Source organism: Cannabis sativa, chromosome 6 (assembly GCF_029168945.1).
Source record: "Cannabis sativa cultivar Pink pepper isolate KNU-18-1 chromosome 6, ASM2916894v1, whole genome shotgun sequence".
NCBI classification, from domain to species: Eukaryota; Viridiplantae; Streptophyta; class Magnoliopsida; order Rosales; family Cannabaceae; genus Cannabis; species Cannabis sativa.
In genome coordinates, this window is record NC_083606.1 from 407,002 (window position 1) to 422,537 (window position 15,536).

Sequence of the window (15,536 nt, forward strand, 5' to 3'; positions counted from 1 at the left end):
GGTTGAGATTTTAACAGATAACTAACGAGTGTAAGAGTAAGGAAAAAACTTGTTAAAATTTCCCCTGAAAAGAAGAATATTTTCAATTAGGGGGCCATTTCAACAAATTTTAACCCAAAACCATTCTTCATATTCATTTCTTAGTAGTACAAATTGATTGTGACTAGTGGCAAAAAATATTCCGAGATTGGTCCGGCCACATTTCACAAAGGGGTACCACTATCGAAATGTGAGATTTTCACTATTTCGATTAAAACGATCGTTAGTGCAAGAAAACTAATTTTTCTCTCAACGTGTCCAAGAGAAAAGTGATGCACAACGGTCTTGGCTAGGCCCCCGTGAAATTTCATGATCTTTGGAGATGTGTAGGTTGAGATTTTAACAGTTAACTAACGAGTGTAAGAGTAAGGAAAAAACTTGTTAAAATTTCCCCTGAAAAGAAGAATATTTTCAATTAGGGGGCCATTTCAACAAATTTTAACCCAAAACCATTCTTCATATTCATTTCTTAGTAGTACAAATTGATTGTGACTAGTGGCAAAAAATATTCCGAGATTGGTCCGGCCACATTTCACAAAGGGGTACCACTATCATAAATGTGAGATTTTCACTATTTCGATTAAAACGATCGTTAGTGCAAGAAAACTAATTTTTCTCTCAACGTGTCCAAGAGAAAAGTGATGCACAACGGTCTTGGCTAGGCCCCCGTGAAATTTCATGATCTTTGGAGATGTGTAGGTTGAGATTTTAACAGATAACTAACGAGTGTAAGAGTAAGGAAAAAACTTGTTAAAATTTTCCCTGAAAAGAAGAATATTTTCAATTAGGGGGCCATTTCAACAAATTTTAACCCAAAACCATTCTTCATATTCATTTCTTAGTAGTACAAATTGATTGTGACTAGTGGCAAAAAATATTCCGAGATTGGTCCGGCCACATTTCACAAAGGTGTACCACTATCAGAAATGTGAGATTTTCACTATTTCGATTAAAACGATCGTTAGTGCAAGAAAACTAATTTTTCTCTCAACGTGTCCAAGAGAAAAGTGATGCACAACGGTCTTGGCTTGGTGCCTGTGAAATTTCATGATATTTGGAGATGTGTAGGTTGAGATTTTAACAGATAACTAACGAGTGTAAGAGTAAGGAAAAAACTTGTTAAAATTTCCCTTAAAAGAAGAATATTTTCAATTAGGGGGCCATTTCAACAAATTTTAACCCAAAACCATTCTTCATATTCATTTCTTAGTAGTACAAATTGATTGTGACTAGTGGCAAAAAATATTCCGAGATTGGTCCGGCCACATTTCACAAAGGGGTACCACTATCAGAAATGTGAGATTTTCACTATTTCGATTAAAACGATCGTTAGTGCAAGAAAACTAATTTTTCTCTCAACGTGTCCAAGAGAAAAGTGATGCACAACGGTCTTGGCTAGGTCCCCGTGAAATTTCATGATCTTTGGAGATGTGTAGGTTGAGATTTTAACAGATAACTAACGAGTGTAAGAGTAAGGAAAAAACTTGTTAAAATTTCCCATGAAAAGAAGAATATTTTCAATTAGGGGGCCATTTCAACAAATTTTAACCCAAAACCATTCTTCATATTCATTTCTTAGTAGTACAAATTGATTGTGACTAGTGGCAAAAAATATTCCGAGATTGGTCCGGGCCACATTTCACAAAGGGGTACCACTATCTGAAATGTGAGATTTTCACTATTTCGATTAAAACGATCGTTAGTGCAAGAAAACTAATTTTTCTCTCAACGTGTCCAAGAGAAAAGTGATGCACAACGGTCTTGGCTAGGCCCCCGTGAAATTTCATGATCTTTGGAGATGTGTAGGTTGAGATTTTAACATAAAACTAACGAGTGTAAGAGTAAGGAAAAAAATTGTTAAAATTTCCCCTGAAAAGAAGAATATTTTCAATTAAGGGGCCATTTCAACAAATTTTAACCCAAAACCATTCTTCATATTCATTTCTTAGTAGTACAAATTGATTGTGACTAGTGGCAAAAAATATTCCGAGATTGGTCCGGGCCACATTTCACAAAGGGGTACCACTATCAGAAATGTGAGATTTTCACTATTTCGATTAAAACGATCGTTAGTGCAAGAAAACTAATTTTTCTCTCAACGTGTCCAAGAGAAAAGTGATGCACAACGGTCTTGGCTAGGCCCCCGTGAAATTTCATGATCTTTGGAGATGTGTAGGTTGAGATTTTAACAGATAACTAACGAGTGTAAGAGTAAGGAAAAAACTTGTTAAAATTTCCCCTGAAAAGAAGAATATTTTCAATTAGGGGGCCATTTCAACAAATTTTAACCCAAAACCATTCTTCATATTCATTTCTTAGTAGTACAAATTGATTGTGACTAGTGGCAAAAAATATTCCGAGATTGGTCCGGCCACATTTCACAAAGGGGTACCACTATCAGAAATGTGAGATTTTCACTATTTCGATTAAAACGATCGTTAGTGCAAGAAAACTAATTTTTCTCTCAACGTGTCCAAGAGAAAAGTGATGCACAACGGTCTTGGCTAGGCCCCCGTGAAATTTCATGATCTTTGGAGATGTGTAGGTTGAGATTTTAACAGAACTAACGAGTGTAAGAGTAAGGAAAAAACTTGTTAAAATTTCCCCTGAAAAGAAGAATATTTTCAATTAGGGGGCCATTTCAACAAATTTTAACCCAAAACCATTCTTCATATTCATTTCTTAGTAGTACAAATTGATTGTGACTAGTGGCAAAAAATATTCCGAGATTGGTCCGGCCACATTTCACAAAGGGGTACCACTATCAGAAATGTGAGATTTTCACTATTTCGATTAAAACGATCGTTAGTGCAAGAAAACTAATTTTTCTCTCAACGTGTCCAAGAGAAAAGTGATGCACAACGGTCTTGGCTAGGCCCCCGTGAAATTTCATGATCTTTGGAGATGTGTAGGTTGAGATTTTAACAGATAACTAACGAGTGTAAGAGTAAGGAAAAACTTGTAAAAATTTTCCCTGAAAAGAAGAATATTTTCAATTAAGGGGCCATTTCAACAAATTTTAACCCAAAACCATTCTTCATATTCATTTCTTAGTAGTACAAATTGATTGTGACTAGTGGCAAAAAATATTCCGAGATTGGTCCGGCCACATTTCACAAAGGGGTACCACTATCAGAAATGTGAGATTTTCACTATTTCGATTAAAACGATCGTTAGTGCAAGAAAACTAATTTTTCTCTCAACGTGTCCAAGAGAAAAGTGATGCACAACGGTCTTGGCTAGGCCCCCGTGAAATTTCATGATCTTTGGAGATGTGTAGGTTGAGATTTTAACGTAGAAACTAACGAGTGTAAGAGTAAGGAAAAAACTTGTTAAAATTTCACTTGAAAAGAAGAATATTTTCAATTAGGGGGCCATTTCAACAAATTTTAACCCAAAACCATTCTTCATATTCATTTCTTAGTAGTACAAATTGATTGTGACTAGTGGCAAAAAATATTCCGAGATTGGTCCGGCCACATTTCACAAAGGGGTACCACTATCAGAAATGTGAGATTTTCACTATTTCGATTAAAACGATCGTTAGTGCAAGAAAACTAATTTTTCTCTCAACGTGTCCAAGAGAAAAGTGATGCACAACGGTCTTGGCTAGGCCCCCGTGAAATTTCATGATCTTTGGAGATGTGTAGGTTGAGATTTTAACAGATAACTAACGAGTGTAAGAGTAAGGAAAAACTTGTTAAAATTTCCCTTGAAAAGAAGAATATTTTCAATTAAGGGGCCATTTCAACAAATTTTAACCCAAAACCATTCTTCATATTCATTTCTTAGTAGTACAAATTGATTGTGACTAGTGGCAAAAAATATTCCGAGATTGGTCCGGCCACATTTCACAAAGGGGTACCACTATCAGAAATGTGAGATTTTCACTATTTCGATTAAAACGATCGTTAGTGCAAGAAAACTAATTTTTCTCTCAACGTGTCCAAGAGAAAAGTGATGCACAACGGTCTTGGCTAGGCCCCCGTGAAATTTCATGATCTTTGGAGATGTGTAGGTTGAGATTTTAACAGATAACTAACGAGTGTAAGAGTAAGGAAAAGCTTGTAAAAATTTCCCCTGAAAAGAAGAATATTTTCAATTAGGGGGCCATTTCAACAAATTTTAACCCAAAACCATTCTTCATATTCATTTCTTAGTAGTACAAATTGATTGTGACTAGTGGCAAAAAATATTCCGAGATTGGTCCGGCCCACATTTCACAAAGGGGTACCACTATCAGAAATGTGAGATTTTCACTATTTCGATTAAAACGATCGTTAGTGCAAGAAAACTAATTTTTCTCTCAACGTGTCCAAGAGAAAAGTGATGCACAACGGTCTTGGCTAGGCCCCCGTGAAATTTCATGATCTTTGGAGATGTGTAGGTTGAGATTTTAACAGTATAACTAACGAGTGTAAGAGTAAGGGAAAAACTTGTTAAAATTTCCCCTGAAAAGAAGAATATTTTCAATTAGGGGGCCATTTCAACAAATTTTAACCCAAAACCATTCTTCATATTCATTTCTTAGTAGTACAAATTGATTGTGACTAGTGGCAAAAAATATTCCGAGATTGGTCCGGCCACATTTCACAAAGGGGTACCACTATCAGAAATGTGAGATTTTCACTATTTCGATTAAAACGATCGTTAGTGCAAGAAAACTAATTTTTCTCTCAACGTGTCCAAGAGAAAAGTGATGCACAACGGTCTTGGCTAGGCCCCGTGAAATTTCATGATCTTTGGAGATGTGTAGGTTGAGATTTTAACGTAGAAACTAACGAGTGTAAGAGTAAGGAAAAAACTTGTTAAAATTTCCCCTGAAAAGAAGAATATTTTCAATTAAGGGGCCATTTCAACAAATTTTAACCCAAAACCATTCTTCATATTCATTTCTTAGTAGTACAAATTGATTGTGACTAGTGGCAAAAAATATTCCGAGATTGGTCCGGCCACATTTCACAAAGGGGTACCACTATCAGAAATGTGAGATTTTCACTATTTCGATTAAAACGATCGTTAGTGCAAGAAAACTAATTTTTCTCTCAACGTGTCCAAGAGAAAAGTGATGCACAACGGTCTTGGCTAGGCCCCCGTGAAATTTCATGATCTTTGGAGATGTGTAGGTTGAGATTTTAACAGTTAACTAACGAGTGTAAGAGTAAGGAAAAAACTTGTTAAAATTTCCCCGAAAAGAAGAATATTTTCAATTAAGGGGGCCATTTCAACAAATTTTAACCCAAAACCATTCTTCATATTCATTTCTTAGTAGTACAAATTGATTGTGACTAGTGGCAAAAAATATTCCGAGATTGGTCCGGCCACATTTCACAAAGGGGTACCACTATCGAAATGTGAGATTTTCACTATTTCGATTAAAACGATCGTTAGTGCAAGAAAACTAATTTTTCTCTCAACGTGTCCAAGAGAAAAGTGATGCACAACGGTCTTGGCTAGGCCCCCGTGAAATTTCATGATCTTTGGAGATGTGTAGGTTGAGATTTTACCGTATAACTAACGAGTGTAAGAGTAAGGAAAAACTTGTTAAAATTTCCCCTGAAAAGAAGAATATTTTCAATTAAGGGGCCATTTCAACAAATTTTAACCCAAAACCATTCTTCATATTCATTTCTTAGTAGTACAAATTGATTGTGACTAGTGGCAAAAAATATTCCGAGATTGGTCCGGGCCACATTTCACAAAGGGGTACCACTATGAAATGTGAGATTTTCACTATTTCGATTAAAACGATCGTTAGTGCAAGAAAACTAATTTTTCTCTCAACGTGTCCAAGAGAAAAGTGATGCACAACGGTCTTGGCTAGGCCCCCGTGAAATTTCATGATCTTTGGAGATGTGTAGGTTGAGATTTTAACAGTTAACTAACGAGTGTAAGAGTAAGGAAAAAACTTGTTAAAATTTCCCTTAAAAGAAGAATATTTTCAATTAGGGGGCCATTTCAACAAATTTTAACCCAAAACCATTCTTCATATTCATTTCTTAGTAGTACAAATTGATTGTGACTAGTGGCAAAAAATATTCCGAGATTGGTCCGGCCACATTTCACAAAGGGGTACCACTATCGAAATGTGAGATTTTCACTATTTCGATTAAAACGATCGTTAGTGCAAGAAAACTAATTTTTCTCTCAACGTGTCCAAGAGAAAAGTGATGCACAACGGTCTTGGCTAGGCCCCCGTGAAATTTCATGATCTTTGGAGATGTGTAGGTTGAGATTTTAACATAAAACTAACGAGTGTAAGAGTAAGGAAAAAACTTGTTAAAATTTCCCCTGAAAAGAAGAATATTTTCAATTAAGGGGCCATTTCAACAAATTTTAACCCAAAACCATTCTTCATATTCATTTCTTAGTAGTACAAATTGATTGTGACTAGTGGCAAAAAATATTCCGAGATTGGTCCGGGCCACATTTCACAAAGGGGTACCACTATCTAAATGTGAGATTTTCACTATTTCGACTAAAACGATCGTTAGTGCAAGAAAACTAATTTTTCTCTCAACGTGTCCAAGAGAAAAGTGATGCACAACGGTCTTGGCTAGGCCCCCGTGAAATTTCATGATCTTTGGAGATGTGTAGGTTGAGATTTTAACCGTATAACTAACGAGTGTAAGAGTAAGGAAAAACTTGTTAAAATTTCCCCGAAAAGAAGAATATTTTCAATTAGGGGGCCATTTCAACAAATTTTAACCCAAAACCATTCTTCATATTCATTTCTTAGTAGTACAAATTGATTGTGACTAGTGGCAAAAAATATTCCGAGATTGGTCCGGCCACATTTCACAAAGGGGTACCACTATCAGAAATGTGAGATTTTCACTATTTCGATTAAAACGATCGTTAGTGCAAGAAAACTAATTTTTCTCTCAACGTGTCCAAGAGAAAAGTGATGCACAACGGTCTTGGCTAGGCCCCCGTGAAATTTCATGATCTTTGGAGATGTGTAGGTTGAGATTTTAACAGATAACTAACGAGTGTAAGAGTAAGGAAAAAACTTGTTAAAATTTCCCTCAAAAGAAGAATATTTTCAATTAGGGGGCCATTTCAACAAATTTTAACCCAAAACCATTCTTCATATTCATTTCTTAGTAGTACAAATTGATTGTGACTAGTGGCAAAAAATATTCCGAGATTGGTCCGGCCACATTTCACAAAGGGGTACCACTATCGAAATGTGAGATTTTCACTATTTCGATTAAAACGATCGTTAGTGCAAGAAAACTAATTTTTCTCTCAACGTGTCCAAGAGAAAAGTGATGCACAACGGTCTTGGCTAGGCCCCCGTGAAATTTCATGATCTTTGGAGATGTGTAGGTTGAGATTTTAACAGATAACTAACGAGTGTAAGAGTAAGGAAAAAACTTGTTAAAATTTCCCTTAAAAGAAGAATATTTTCAATTAGGGGGCCATTTCAACAAATTTTAACCCAAAACCATTCTTCATATTCATTTCTTAGTAGTACAAATTGATTGTGACTAGTGGCAAAAAATATTCCGAGATTGGTCCGGCCACATTTCACAAAGGGGTACCACTATCGAAATGTGAGATTTTCACTATTTCGATTAAAACGATCGTTAGTGCAAGAAAACTAATTTTTCTCTCAACGTGTCCAAGAGAAAAGTGATGCACAACGGTCTTGGCTAGGCCCCCGTGAAATTTCATGATCTTTGGAGATGTGTAGGTTGAGATTTTAACGTATAACTAACGAGTGTAAGAGTAAGGAAAAACTTGTTAAAATTTCCCCGAAAAGAAGAATATTTTCAATTAAGGGGCCATTTCAACAAATTTTAACCCAAAACCATTCTTCATATTCATTTCTTAGTAGTACAAATTGATTGTGACTAGTGGCAAAAAATATTCCGAGATTGGTCCGGACCACATTTCACAAAGGGGTACCACTATCAGAAATGTGAGATTTTCACTATTTCGATTAAAACGATCGTTAGTGCAAGAAAACTAATTTTTCTCTCAACGTGTCCAAGAGAAAAGTGATGCTCAACGGTCTTGGCTAGGTCCCCGTGAAATTTCATGATCTTTGGAGATGTGTAGGTTGAGATTTTCACAGATAACTAACGAGTGTAAGAGTAAGGAAAAAACTTGTTAAAATTTCCCCTGAAAAGAAGAATATTTTCAATTAGGGGGCCATTTCAACAAATTTTAACCCAAAACCATTCTTCATATTCATTTCTTAGTAGTACAAATTGATTGTGACTAGTGGCAAAAAATATTCCGAGATTGGTCCGTGCCACATTTCACAAAGGGGTACCACTATCCGAAATGTGAGATTTTCACTATTTCGATTAAAACGATCGTTAGTGCAAGAAAACTAATTTTTCTCTCAACGTGTCCAAGAGAAAAGTGATGCACAACGGTCTTGGCTAGGCCCCCGTGAAATTTCATGATCTTTGGAGATGTGTAGGTTGAGATTTTAACAGATAACTAACGAGTGTAAGAGTAAGGAAAAAACTTGTTAAAATTTCCCCTGAAAAGAAGAATATTTTCAATTAGGGGGCCATTTCAACAAATTTTAACCCAAAACCATTCTTCATATTCATTTCTTAGTAGTACAAATTGATTGTGACTAGTGGCAAAAAATATTCCGAGATTGGTCCCGGCCACATTTCACAAAGGGGTACCACTATCAGAAATGTGAGATTTTCACTATTTCGATTAAAACGATCGTTAGTGCAAGAAAACTAATTTTTCTCTCAACGTGTCCAAGAGAAAAGTGATGCACAACGGTCTTGGCTAGGCCCCCGTGAAATTTCATGATCTTTGGAGATGTGTAGGTTGAGATTTTAACAGATAACTAACGAGTGTAAGAGTAAGGAAAAAACTTGTTAAAATTTCCCCTGAAAAGAAGAATATTTTCAATTAAGGGGCCATTTCAACAAATTTTAACCCAAAACCATTCTTCATATTCATTTCTTAGTAGTACAAATTGATTGTGACTAGTGGCAAAAAATATTCCGAGATTGGTCCAGGCCACATTTCACAAAGGGGTACCACTATCAGAAATGTGAGATTTTCACTATTTCGATTAAAACGATCGTTAGTGCAAGAAAACTAATTTTTCTCTCAACGTGTCCAAGAGAAAAGTGATGCAACAACGGTCTTGGCTAGGCCTCCGTGAAATTTCATGATCTTTGGAGATGTGTAGGCTGAGATTTTAACAGATAACTAACGAGTGTAAGAGTAAGGAAAAAACTTGTTAAAATTTCCCTTAAAAGAAGAATATTTTCAATTAGGGGGCCATTTCAACAAATTTTAACCCAAAACCATTCTTCATATTCATTTCTTAGTAGTACAAATTGATTGTGACTAGTGGCAAAAAATATTCCGAGATTGGTCCGAGCCACATTTCACAAAGGGGTACCACTATCAGAAATGTGAGATTTTCACTATTTCGATTAAAACGATCGTTAGTGCAAGAAAACTAATTTTTCTCTCAACGTGTCCAAGAGAAAAGTGATGCACAACGGTCTTGGCTAGGCCCCCGTGAAATTTCATGATCTTTGGAGATGTGTAGGTTGAGATTTTAACAGTATAACTAACGAGTGTAAGAGTAAGGAAAAAACTTGTAAAAATTTCCCCTGAAAAGAAGAATATTTTCAATTAGGGGGCCATTTCAATAAATTTTAACCCAAAACCATTCTTCATATTCATTTCTTAGTAGTAAAAATTGATTGTGACTAGTGGCAAAAAATATTCCGAGATTGGTCCGGGCATCATTTCACAAAGGGGTACCACTATCAGAATGTGAGATTTTCACTATTTCGATTAAAACGATCGTTAGTGCAAGAAAACTAATTTTTCTCTCAACGTGTCCAAGAGAAAAGTGATGCACAACGGTCTTGGCTAGGCCCCCGTGAAATTTCATGATCTTTGGAGATGTGTAGGTTGAGATTTTAACAGATAACTAACGAGTGTAAGAGTAAGGAAAAAACTTGTTAAAATTTCCCCTGAAAAGAAGAATATTTTCAATTAAGGGGCCATTTCAACAAATTTTAACCCAAAACCATTCTTCATATTCACTTCTTAGTAGTACAAATTGATTGTGACTAGTGGCAGAAAATATTCCGAGATTGGTCCGGGCCACATTTCACAAAGGGGTACCACTATCAGAATGTGAGATTTTCACTATTTCGATTAAAACGATCGTTAGTGCAAGAAAACTAATTTTTCTCTCAACGTGTCCAAGAGAAAAGTGATGCACAACGGTCTTGGCTAGGCCCCCGTGAAATTTCATGATCTTTGGAGATGTGTAGGTTGAGATTTTAAAGATAAATAACGAGTGTAAGAGTAAGGAAAAAACTTGTTAAAATTTCCACTGAAAAGAAGAATATTTTCAATTAGGGGGCCATTTCAACAAATTTTAACCCAAAACCATTCTTCATATTCATTTCTTAGTAGTACAAATTGATTGTGACTAGTGGCAAAAAATATTCCGAGATTGGTCCGGGCCACATTTCACAAAGGGGTACCACTATCAGAAATGTGAGATTTTCACTATTTCGATTAAAACGATCGTTAGTGCAAGAAAACTAATTTTTCTCTCAACGTGTCCAAGAGAAAAGTGATGCACAACGGTCTTGGCTAGGCCCCCGTGAAATTTCATGATCTTTGGAGATGTGTAGGTTGAGATTTTAACAGTTAACTAACGAGTGTAAGAGTAAGGAAAAACTTGTTAAAATTTCCCCGAAAAGAAGAATATTTTCAATTAAGGGGCCATTTCAACAAATTTTAACCCAAAACCATTCTTCATATTCATTTCTTAGTAGTACAAATTGATTGTGACTAGTGGCAAAAAATATTCCGAGATTGGTCCGGCCACATTTCACAAAGGGGTACCACTATCGAAATGTGAGATTTTCACTATTTCGATTAAAACGATCGTTAGTGCAAGAAAACTAATTTTTCTCTCAACGTGTCCAAGAGAAAAGTGATGCACAACGGTCTTGGCTAGGCCCCCGTGAAATTTCATGATCTTTGGAGATGTGTAGGTTGAGATTTTAACATATAACTAACGAGTGTAAGAGTAAGGGAAAAACTTGTTAAAATTTCCCCTGAAAAGAAGAATATTTTCAATTAAGGGGCCATTTCAACAAATTTTAACCCAAAACCATTCTTCATATTCATTTCTTAGTAGTACAAATTGATTGTGACTAGTGGCAAAAAATATTCCGAGATTGGTCCGGCCACATTTCACAAAGGGGTACCACTATCGAAATGTGAGATTTTCACTATTTCGATTAAAACGATCGTTAGTGCAAGAAAACTAATTTTTCTCTCAACGTGTCCAAGAGAAAAGTGATGCACAACGGTCTTGGCTAGGCCCCCGTGAAATTTCATGATCTTTGGAGATGTGTAGGTTGAGATTTTAACAGATAACTAACGAGTGTAAGAGTAAGGAAAAAACTTGTTAAAATTTCCCCGAAAAGAAGAATATTTTCAATTAGGGGGCCATTTCAACAAATTTTAACCCAAAACCATTCTTCATATTCATTTCTTAGTAGTACAAATTGATTGTGACTAGTGGCAAAAAATATTCCGAGATTGGTCCGGCCACATTTCACAAAGGGGTACCACTATCGAAATGTGAGATTTTCACTATTTCGATTAAAACGATCGTTAGTGCAAGAAAACTAATTTTTCTCTCAACGTGTCCAAGAGAAAAGTGATGCACAACGGTCTTGGCTAGGCCCCCGTGAAATTTCATGATCTTTGGAGATGTGTAGGTTGAGATTTTAACGTATAACTAACGAGTGTAAGAGTAAGGAAAAAACTTGTTAAAATTTCCCTGAAAAGAAGAATATTTTCAATTAAGGGGCCATTTCAACAAATTTTAACCCAAAACCATTCTTCATATTCATTTCTTAGTAGTACAAATTGATTGTGACTAGTGGCAAAAAATATTCCGAGATTGGTCCGGCCACATTTCACAAAGGGGTACCACTATCGTAAATGTGAGATTTTCACTATTTCGATTAAAACGATCGTTAGTGCAAGAAAACTAATTTTTCTCTCAACGTGTCCAAGAGAAAAGTGATGCACAACGGTCTTGGCTAGGCCCCCGTGAAATTTCATGATCTTTGGAGATGTGTAGGTTGAGATTTTAACGTATAACTAACGAGTGTAAGAGTAAGGAAAAAACTTGTTAAAATTTCCCCGAAAAGAAGAATATTTTCAATTAAGGGGCCATTTCAACAAATTTTAACCCAAAACCATTCTTCATATTCATTTCTTAGTAGTACAAATTGATTGTGACTAGTGGCAAAAAATATTCCGAGATTGGTCCGGGCCACATTTCACAAAGGGGTACCACTATCAGAATGTGAGATTTTCACTATTTCGATTAAAACGATCGTTAGTGCAAGAAAACTAATTTTTCTCTCAACGTGTCCAAGAGAAAAGTGATGCACAACGGTCTTGGCTAGGCCCCCGTGAAATTTCATGATCTTTGGAGATGTGTAGGTTGAGATTTTAACGTATAACTAACGAGTGTAAGAGTAAGGAAAAAACTTGTTAAAATTTCCCCGAAAAGAAGAATATTTTCAATTAGGGGGCCATTTCAACAAATTTTAACCCAAAACCATTCTTCATATTCATTTCTTAGTAGTACAAATTGATTGTGACTAGTGGCAAAAAATATTCCGAGATTGGTCCGGCCACATTTCACAAAGGGGTACCACTATCAGAAATGTGAGATTTTCACTATTTCGATTAAAACGATCGTTAGTGCAAGAAAACTAATTTTTCTCTCAACGTGTCCAAGAGAAAAGTGATGCACAACGGTCTTGGCTAGGCCCCCGTGAAATTTCATGATCTTTGGAGATGTGTAGGTTGAGATTTTAACAGATAACTAACGAGTGTAAGAGTAAGGAAAAAACTTGTTAAAATTTCCCCTGAAAAGAAGAATATTTTCAATTAAGGGGCCATTTCAACAAATTTTAACCCAAAACCATTCTTCATATTCATTTCTTAGTAGTACAAATTGATTGTGACTAGTGGCAAAAAATATTCCGAGATTGGTCCGGCCACATTTCACAAAGGGGTACCACTATCAGAAATGTGAGATTTTCACTATTTCGATTAAAACGATCGTTAGTGCAAGAAAACTAATTTTTCTCTCAACGTGTCCAAGAGAAAAGTGATGCACAACGGTCTTGGCTAGGCCCCCGTGAAATTTCATGATCTTTGGAGATGTGTAGGTTGAGATTTTAACAGATAACTAACGAGTGTAAGAGTAAGGAAAAAACTTGTTAAAATTTCCCCTGAAAAGAAGAATATTTTCAATTAGGGGGCCATTTCAACAAATTTTAACCCAAAACCATTCTTCATATTCATTTCTTAGTAGTACAAATTGATTGTGACTAGTGGCAAAAAATATTCCGAGATTGGTTCCGGCCACATTTCACAAAGGGGTACCACTATCAGAAATGTGAGATTTTCACTATTTCGATTAAAACGATCGTTAGTGCAAGAAAACTAATTTTTCTCTCAACGTGTCCAAGAGAAAAGTGATGCACAACGGTCTTGGCTAGGCCCCCGTGAAATTTCATGATCTTTGGAGATGTGTAGGTTGAGATTTTAACAGATAACTAACGAGTGTAAGAGTAAGGAAAAAACTTGTTAAAATTTCCCCTGAAAAGAAGAATATTTTCAATTAAGGGGCCATTTCAACAAATTTTAACCCAAAACCATTCTTCATATTCATTTCTTAGTAGTACAAATTGATTGTGACTAGTGGCAAAAAATATTCCGAGATTGGTCCAGGCCACATTTCACAAAGGGGTACCACTATCAGAAATGTGAGATTTTCACTATTTCGATTAAAACGATCGTTAGTGCAAGAAAACTAATTTTTCTCTCAACGTGTCCAAGAGAAAAGTGATGCACAACGGTCTTGGCTAGGCCCCGTGAAATTTCATGATCTTTGGAGATGTGTAGGTTGAGATTTTAACAGATAACTAACGAGTGTATGAGTAAGGAAAAAACTTGTTAAAATGTTCCCTGAAAAGAAGAATATTTTCAATTAAGGGGCCATTTCAACAAATTTTAACCCAAAACCATTCTTCATATTCATTTCTTAGTAGTACAAATTGATTGTGACTAGTGGCAAAAAATATTCCGAGATTGGTCCGAGCCACATTTCACAAAGGGGTACCACTATCAGAAATGTGAGATTTTCACTATTTCGATTAAAACGATCGTTAGTGCAAGAAAACTAATTTTTCTCTCAACGTGTCCAAGAGAAAAGTGATGCACAACGGTCTTGGCTAGGCCCCCGTGAAATTTCATGATCTTTGGAGATGTGTAGGTTGAGATTTTAACAGATAACTAACGAGTGTAAGAGTAAGGAAAAACTTGTTAAAATTTCCCCGAAAAGAAGAATATTTTCAATTAGGGGGCCATTTCAACAAATTTTAACCCAAAACCATTCTTCATATTCATTTCTTAGTAGTACAAATTGATTGTGACTAGTGGCAAAAAATATTCCGAGATTGGTCCGGCCACATTTCACAAAGGGGTACCACTATCGAAATGTGAGATTTTCACTATTTCGATTAAAACGATCGTTAGTGCAAGAAAACTAATTTTTCTCTCAACGTGTCCAAGAGAAAAGTGATGCACAACGGTCTTGGCTAGGCCCCCGTGAAATTTCATGATCTTTGGAGATGTGTAGGTTGAGATTTTAACAGATAACTAACGAGTGTAAGAGTAAGGAAAAAACTTGTTAAAATTTCCCCTGAAAAGAAGAATATTTTCAATTAAGGGGCCATTTCAACAAATTTTAACCCAAAACCATTCTTCATATTCATTTCTTAGTAGTACAAATTGATTGTGACTAGTGGCAAAAAATATTCCGAGATTGGTCCGGCCACATTTCACAAAGGGGTACCACTATCGAAATGTGAGATTTTCACTATTTCGATTAAAACGATCGTTAGTGCAAGAAAACTAATTTTTCTCTCAACGTGTCCAAGAGAAAAGTGATGCACAACGGTCTTGGCTAGGCCCCCGTGAAATTTCATGATCTTTGGAGATGTGTAGGTTGAGATTTTAACAGATAACTAACGAGTGTAAGAGTAAGGAAAAACTTGTTAAAATTTCCCTGAAAAGAAGAATATTTTCAATTAAGGGGCCATTTCAACAAATTTTAACCCAAAACCATTCTTCATATTCATTTCTTAGTAGTACAAATTGATTGTGACTAGTGGCAAAAAATATTCCGAGATTGGTCCGGACAACATTTCACAAAGGGGTACCACTATCAGAAATGTGAGATTTTCACTATTTCGATTAAAACGATCGTTAGTGCAAGAAAACTAATTTTTCTCTCAACGTGTCCAAGAGAAAAGTGATGCACAACGGTCTTGGCTAGGCCCCCGTGAAATTTCATGATCTTTGGAGATGTGTAGGTTGAGATTTTAACAGATAACTAACGAGTGTAAGAGTAAGAAAAAACTTGTTAAAAT